Source organism: Panthera uncia (assembly GCF_023721935.1).
Source record: "Panthera uncia isolate 11264 chromosome B3 unlocalized genomic scaffold, Puncia_PCG_1.0 HiC_scaffold_1, whole genome shotgun sequence".
NCBI classification, from domain to species: Eukaryota; Metazoa; Chordata; class Mammalia; order Carnivora; family Felidae; genus Panthera; species Panthera uncia.
Genome location: NW_026057582.1, coordinates 128,822,684 through 128,831,193, shown reverse-complemented (window position 1 = coordinate 128,831,193; position 8,510 = coordinate 128,822,684). Strand labels below are relative to the sequence as shown.

Genomic DNA, 8,510 nt, shown 5'->3' with positions numbered 1-8,510 from the left:
TACCCAGAAGAAATGAAAAGATATTGCCCACAAAGTCTCGAATAGCGATGTCCATGGCAACTCTATTTGTGACAGCTGAAAACAATGCAAATGTCCATCAGTAGGTACCTGGATCAGTAGATCGTACTCTCTCCATATCATGAAATATTGCTCAGCAGTAAGAAAGAATGAGCTACTGGGGCGCCTGGGGGGGGTGGGGGACTCCATCAGTTGAGCGTCCAACTTCGGCTCAGGTCATGATCTCACCGTTCATGAGTTCGAGCCCCGTGTCCGGCTCTGTGCTAACAGCTCCGAGCCTGGAGCCTGCTTTGGATTCTGTGTCTCCCTCTCTCTCTGCCCCTCCCCCGCTCACGCGGTGTCTCTCAAAAATAAATAAACGTTAAAAAAATTTGTAACAAGTTATTACAGTTTTGTATGTAAAGTTATACCTATATGAAGTTGATTTTTAAAAAAATGAAAAAGACTACTAAGATAATGTCATCTTTCTTGACCCTAACATTCTATGGTGTATGTTTAATAACTTGTGATAAGGTAAATTTTAAAAATATTACCTCTCCCTGAAGAATTCCCTGTAATGCCTCCAATTTTAGAAGAAGCAAAGTCTTAGGAACAGATCTCCAGTGGTGGAACTTGAGAAAATAGAATAGAAATACTATCTTTCCTGTCTCTCCTGTGTTTCATTTACTCCAGGATTTCTTTCTTTTTTTAATGTTTATTTATTTTTGAGAGACAGAGAGAGACAGGACGTGAGTGGGGGGAGGGGCAGAGAGAGAGGGAGACAGAGAATCCGAAGCAGGCTCCAGGCTCTGAGCTGTCAGCACAGAGCCTGACGCGAGGCTTGAACCCACAAACCACGAGATCACGACCTGAGCTGACGTTGGACGCTCAACCGACTGAGCCACCCAGGCGCCCCTAGGATTTCTATTTCGACTGAACTTCCTACTGATGAATGGAAGGGGTAAGCAAATCATGCTTACTCGGTAGTATTAACAGAGAAATCAGTTGTACTTCCTGTGTTCAATGTAGCTGTTTTTAGACTTCAACTGATACTTAAAAACTTCTCATTGAAACAGAAGGCAGTGCGTATGACAATGAAAGATCAATCAGAATCAGGTACCAAAAAGAAGAAACGGGAAGGGAGGAAGGAGGGAAGGGAAGGAGGGAGGAAGAAGTGAGGGAGGAGGGGAGGGGAGGGAAGGAGGGGAGGGGGGGAAGGGAAGAAGGACTAGGACAGCATTTGATAAGTCAGAAACAGATAAGGCAGATAAAACAAGACAGCCTTTGTCTAGAACATTTCTGTTTGGCTAGCTTAAGGCTATGCTTTGCTATCATTGTTTATCTGGGAACTTTTATGATGTATGATGACATCAGTCAGAGGCCACTGAGAGAAACCAATTCTTCTTTGAAAATGCAAACTAGCCAACTATTCTCTTTAAAGGTTAATTTAAAAAAATAGTATTAGAATAAGCAGAAAGCCCAAAATCTAAAGCCAGATCATTTTGAGGTTCTCTTAACCCTTTCTTCTATCTTTGTTCTATCTTCTCTCTTCTTCTATCTTTGTTCTGTCTTCACCAAATTTGATAGGGCGCCATTTATAGGAACGTCTTTTTTAATTAAAAAAAAAAATCAAATAGTTTACATATCGTTTATGAGCTATAGTCAAAGGCAAAGTCATGCAAAGGTCACTCCTTACTTGCTCTTTGTGGAAACTAGAAACGAATGAGCACTGTTCTCCCAAACTCGGATGGCTTTTCTACTAACATCACTAAAAAGTCCACAGAGGCCATAAGGAACAAGTTAAGAGTGGGAACAATTGGTCCTCTCTCTCTCACCCACACACTCTGAAAAATAAATAAACATTAAAAAAGAGGGGGAGGGGTCGCCTGGGTGGCTCAGTCGGTTGAGCATCCCACTTCGGCTCAGGTCATGATCTCACAGCTCGTGGGTTCGAGCCCCGCGTCGGGCTCTGGGCAGAGCGCTCGGAGCTGGGAGCCTGTTTCAGATTCGTGGCCCCCTCCCTCTCTGCCCCTCACCTGCACGCGCTCTCTCTCTCTCTCTCTCTCTGAAAAATAAATCAACATTAAAAAAAAAAAAAAAAACAGTGAGAGCAATTGGGGTGAATGCGCTTGATGGAGAGGTCAGAATCCAGTTTCCTATGATAGGCGAGTACGATTTCTAATGGCAGGGCTGGGTCCCTGTGTCCATCATCCCTCGGCTCAGGCTGAGGCCTGCAGCATCATAAAGCAACCCTGTGGATGTGTCTTGAGGCAATTAAGAGATCAAACACCCGTGGAGAAGTGCGGGGCTCTGGCTGGTCTGCAGTTGAAACCTCGGCCATAAAGTTCTGGAAATGAGAGGGGGGGGTTTGGCTATCAAGCCAATGATTGCCACATGCCAAAACATAAACCAGATTGCATAATGAGTAGGTTTTTCATAATTTCCTCAAATTAGGTTTTTATTAATGCCTGTCAACAGCAAATCACGGGCCTACATTGCATCAGCAGCTGTTGAGGACCATGTCAGCCCTTGGTATCCCAGCTCCTCTGAAAGCCTCCGGGAAGCCAAGGACCCCTCGGCTCTGTTTGAAGGCTACCTCGAAGGGTCTTCCTAAAGAAAACAGAGTTGAGTTCGGTTTCACCCGCGAATGGTGGAGAATTGTTGCTGCATGCTGTTTGAAAGAAATGAAATGGCTCTCCATCCCCAGATGAATGCCCTCACTTCTCTCCATTGTTTGCAGACAACTTGATTTAGTGCAGGGCCTCTGGCATCTTTCTGGAATATTTCGAGGGTTCTGGTCTATTTAAGTTCCACCCTCCTTTACCTTCTCACACGTAATCAGGGAAGACTGGTTGCTTCCAAAGGGGGATACTGATGATGTGGTTGATTTCAGAGACCATCTCACGCTGGGCTTCTCGAAAAAGGAGCTAGGGAGCAGACTTTTTTTTTTTTCTTAATGTTTATTTATATTTGAAAGAGAGAGAGAGACAGATAGACAGAGCATGAGCGGGGTAGGGGCAAGAGAGAGGGAGACACAGAATCCGAAGCAGACTCCAGGCTCCCAGCGGTCCACCCAGAGCCCAACGCGGGGCTCGAACCCACGAACCGCGAGATCAGGACCTGAGCCGAAGTCGGCTGCTTAACGGACTGAGCCGCCCAGGCACTCTGAGAGTAACCATTTTTAAGCAAGGTTTTGGACAGTAAGTGAACTTCACTGATTACTTTCGCTTTCATGGAAAACACAGTAAAATCGAGACAAAGAGAATATTTCCCCAAAACGAAAACACTCTTTTTATTAATCCTATAAACGTGAAGCCCCTAATAACTGGGAACCTTTTCATTAGCGAGAATAGTTCCATGCCAAGGATTCAATTTAGCAAAACCTAGACACCTGGGGGGACGCTGGCAGCTATGAGGAGGCCCAGCCTCTAAGGGAAGGAGCCTTTCTTACGGGGACAGACGAGGTCAGAAGGCGAGATAAATGGGAGAAGTGGCCGGGATCTCAGAGCAAGGGAGGCGGATTTAACGTCACGTGCCACCAGAGTCAATGCCCAAATATCTCCTACCATGGTGGCGACAGAAGGGTTAGCCAATTATTTGGAAGAATAACGTCTTCTTCAGCGTCGTATATGTATTATATGTAACTTACTATTGAGTTATTATAACACAGTATGGAAAATTGAGGGGGAGGCTTACCCACCAGACCTTTATTTCTGACAGTTCTGGCCGCTGTGAAGGCCAAGATCAGGGTGTCGGCCCATTTGGCTCCTGGTGAGAGCTCCGTTGCTGGCTCACCGGTGGCCTCTTTCTCATGACACAGAGAGGGAGAGTGGCCTCTGGTGTCTCGTCCTCTTCTTATGAGGGTACTAATCCTATCATGAGGGCTCTACCCTCATGGTTTCATCTAAACCTAATCACCTCCCAGAGGCCTCCCCTCCTAATGCCGCCACACTGGGGATTAGGACTCCATCGTGGGAATTCTGGAGGGACTCCAACGGTGAGTCCGTAACAAATGACTTCAATGGTGGAGAAGATGGAACGAGGAAAAGGTAGCTGGGAAATAAATGTGATAACGCAGAGAAGTGGAAAAAAAACCCTGAATTAGAGTAGTGGTGTGGAAATGGTGGGGGGGGGGGCAGATAAACCTATGTGACATTTTACAACAATTAAAGGGTGGCGTGACTAAATGACAAATAACGGGGGCACCTGGGTGGCTCGGGGGACTAAGCATCCGAGTCTTGATTTCAGCTCGGGTCAGGATCTCACAGTTGATGAGATCGATCCCTGCATCAGGCTCTGCACTGAGAGCACAGAATCATGTTTGAGATTCTCTCTCTCCCCCTCTCCCTCTGCCCCTCCCCCACTTGCTTTTTCAAAATAAACAAACAAACAAGCATTTAAGTGACAATAACTGAGACTCTGAACCTAAGAACAGAGGCACTGATAAAATTTTCTTGCTGGTTTTGTTTTTCTTTCCAGAGGAATGGAAAAAGGTAGAGAGTTTTGGCTGCTTGAAGGTACCCGGATGGAATACTTTAAGCCAAGAACATAGGTGAGAGGGCCAACTCTGTAACGTCCACGTGAGGATGAGCATTCATTCAGGGATCTTTCCCACTGCAAGGAAGTTCTCCCCTGCAGATACGTTTGGGATATACGTGCCACCGGCCACAGTTAATTGAGTCGCCTGAGGGCTCACATTTGAGATCCAGCAATGTAATTTAATCTCTGTGGGTACCTTGAACTGAGAGTGGGATAAACCCTGAGGTCTTAAAAGACACAGAGAAACAAAGAAAGCTGGTCCCGAGGGAGAAGGGTACCCAGAGAGGTGAAAATGAGGCCGTCCTCAGGGTGCTCAATTACATGAGCCACTGAGAGAGAGACGCTGAGGGAGAGGCCATCTTGGATCCTATCTTCTTCTTCAGCCTCTTCCCAAGATCGGCCATCCTTCTTCACCTTCTCCCCTTCTCTTCTTCTCTGTGTTCTCTGAGGTAGCTTCAGCTCATTTGTATTCCTGGGAAGAAGAGAACCTTGACTGAAACAAGGCTGGAGACGGGCCATGGTTTGAGATGTCACCAGCGTATGGTTAGTAGGTAAGGAAGTGAGCAGTTCTAGAAAGAGAACACAAGGGCATGCATGAAAACAAACAAGTATTGAAGGGCAGCAAAGTCTGTAGGAAAAGAAAAAAAATGAGGTAAACCAAGAAGCAAGAGACCCGGCAGAAGTTGTGTTTTAGGAAGCCAAGAAAGCAGTAGTTGTAATAAAAAGGCTAAGGTGAATTCCAATGGGGAAAGTTTGTAATTATAGTAAACGTGACTGTTATCAAATATCCTTTTTTCTTGTTGGTGCTGAGAGAATACATATATAGCACTTGGAAGGGTGGATTTATTCCCCAAGTAGTGCCAAATTCCAAATGCTGACGTAAGTCCTCACCTCTCCATCAAAACAGAATCCTCGAAAGGCTTTGTTGGCTCACCAGCCAGTTTCCATTTCTTTCTCAGTCAGTGTGTATGTCCCATCATTATCCAGGGAATCATTTCCAGGAGGATCATTTCCTTATTTCCCCATATCCCCCATTGCTGATCACAGTGACAACTTTATTAGCAACTCCCCAGGTAGGCAAAGGTAGGAACCAGAAATCCGTCGGACTCTTCAAAACTGTCGGCGGAAAAGTACGGGGAAGTGATTGGCTCACAAAGTTCATTTCTTCAACTGCCAATTATTCACGTGAGCACATTGTTACCTCACCGGAAAGCGGGGTGGGGGTGGGGGGGTGCGGAATGTAGAACTCTCTGAAGGTAGGATTGGGCCACCTTGGTAGATCCAACAGCCTGTTGATCATTTGAGCGCTCAATAAGTCGTGGCCACATTGAAAGGGAAATGCATTCCTCACTGCACAAAATTGCCACCGTTCTCCGCATTCCCGCGGAATTTCAACCATTTTAAATGGCTAACGTTTCCAAAGGTGGCCCACCCAAGGCAAGAGTTCAAGTGCTGTTAGCAAGACGTCAGCATGTATCGTCCAAACTAATTCCTCCCAATTTTTAAACTCTGTTGCAGGACACCTTGCACGTTTTGCAATGTTAAGCAAGTATTTATAACAATCGTTAGCTTTGTGCCCCCGACTCTAGCTCCTTTAACTGATGAAACTAATCCAATTTGCTAACAAGTAAGTAAACCCGGGGAGAAGAAAGGAGAGAGATAGCTAGTAAGTTTTTAAGTGCCTGGAAGAAACTAGAAGTCTCTTCTTCAATAGGGCTTCTTTTTAAATGAACAAAAGCACGTGTGGCATTTGGATGTAATAACAAATTAGAAGCGAAATGTAGGCAATTCAGAATGTTTGGGGGGAATACGTGAGTTTACAGAGTCCAGACCCTTGTTTTTTTTTTTTTTTTTAACTCTCTACATTAAAAAGGAAAAAGTCGAAAAGCTTTTCAAAGGGCTGAAATAATCAGCCCAGCTTCGTGTAGTGGCGGGGAAATAAGTTTCCAGGAATCCTCAAACCTTTCAAAACTCCCTCGCATTTTTTTTTTTTTTTCCCGAAGGGAAGTTTTAAAGGGAGGTCTTGATCTTGACTTCATCGTTCTTCTACAGTAAGTCACTTCTCAGCCTCCAGGCCAGGACGGACGGGGCCACAAGAAATTTCAGTAGGTCACTAAAACAGTGATTTTATTCACTGGCGTGGAGTGGACTCGGGGTGATGTTTTAGTAATAATAAGTGCCAAGCTTTTGAGTGATCACGGGCGCGCACACACACACACACACACGGACAGAAACAAATTTCTTCCTAGATCACTAACATTCTGTCCCATGCATGGGGACAAGCGTTCGTGTCTAGGAGAGATGCGTTAAGGCACCACAGCCAGCTGCCAGAAACTACCTCTCCTAAGAACCCCTTGGAAAACATAACTCACTTGTGTGCTACCACCAAAAACAAAGTGTCATCACTTTTTTCTCCGGGCAAAGCCTGTGCGGTAACTTGACCCCACGGAGCACGACGCATAGCACAGAATAGCGTGAAAGGAAGAGCAGCTGGGCCTTAAAATAATCGTTACTGTTACCTACAAATAATCATCTATTAGGTGGGGTTTTTTTTATACGCCGGGCCTTTAGTCTGAAATAATATATGGGGTTTGCTTTGACACAGGACAATACGGATGACATCTCATCACCACAAAACTTGGATCAGAAGAAGTCTAGCCCTTCCTTGCATCTGGTACGAAGCTAGAAATGGTGCCTCTTGTATCTCTAAGGTTCATTTCAGCCTCGAAAGGGGTGGCACTGCAATGCCCTAACTGGTGACAGGAAACTGAAGTTGAGACAAATTAATGTTACTCAACCAGCAGACAGCCGAATTGAGTTTGGGGCTTTGGTGTCAGAAAAGCCACCTTCCAGACGAGCCCCGGGCTGTACTCTTCCGTAACAGATCCATCTCAAAGCATCTTAGAATTCTACAGGTAACAGAGATTTTAGGGATCATCTCATCTTCCTCTTTGAGGAGTCAACCCCCCCCCCCGCTTTAAACTCTCCTGTCCTGAACCAAGTCATGATCCTTCATTCCCTACAAATCTTGTCTTTGACCAGTGTTCCCAGTCAATCTACCACTGATCTCACCATCCAGTGGATCATTCCATCCGAAAGCCCATTCTTGAGGACATGTTCTCATTAGATTTTCAACCTAACTCATTACCAAGTGCTGCCCACAGCCTCTCTTAAATATCTCTTCATTCTGTCCATCTAGCTCGAGCCCCTCAAGCCTTGACTGGTCAACTGTAATAACGACCTACTTGCTTGACCTGTTTCCGCTCTTGGTCTCCTCCAAGTTTCCCCCAATTTTTTTCCAGTTTGGATCTGACCATACCTTGTCCTCTTGCCACACACCTGCCTCTGCAACCACTGTGTCTACTATGCTGCCCTTGCCCCCTTGCTGTCCATCCTCCAACCCTGCGCACCTGCCTCACTTCTCCCCTGCACATTCTGTTCGCTCTACCTGTGCGATACTTCATCACATCTCACCTCAAGACCGGCTCCCTCCCTGAAGGCTCAGATTCCCCCCTACGCACTCGGATGGCCACTTCTTTCTCGCTGTTGCAATTCTGCTGCATCCGTATTGGCATTTGATTAATGTCCTTCTCTCCCAGTTGACTCCAAGCCCTGTGAAGGGCATGTGCCACCTCCCTGAGCTCACTTTTGAGCCCTCAGAATCTAGCAGGGTTCGTGCTATATGGTAGATGTTCAATAAATATTAATTGAATAAATCCTCCCTCTCCATTTTATAGATCATAAAATTGGGTTCCTTTGAGGGTAAGTAAATCTCTCAAGGTGCACAGCTGGTTAGGGGCAGAATTGGACTTGAAACCCACATGCCCTCACTCCAGGGTCACTGCTCCTTCCCCTGCGGGCCCCTCCCAGCAACCCGCACCCACCTCCGATCTGCCCCGATTCTTCTGGTGCCTTGTCACCCCCTTGACACACGCATACACTAGCTGTATGTAGAAGGCACAGTTCTTTGCAGA

The 8,510-nt window shown here is 45.9% G+C and overlaps 1 long non-coding RNA gene across 1 annotated transcript; it reads right to left on the bottom strand.

The window, feature by feature from the left end:
- Positions 1–4,446: 4,446 nt before the first annotated feature.
- LOC125909044 (uncharacterized) lies at positions 4,447–5,715 on the bottom strand. The gene is made up of 2 exons (XR_007453530.1): positions 5,428–5,715; positions 4,447–5,008 (listed from the first exon to the last, which is right to left on the bottom strand). It is a non-coding gene; the product is annotated as an uncharacterized LOC125909044 (long non-coding RNA).
- Positions 5,716–8,510: the final 2,795 nt, after the last annotated feature.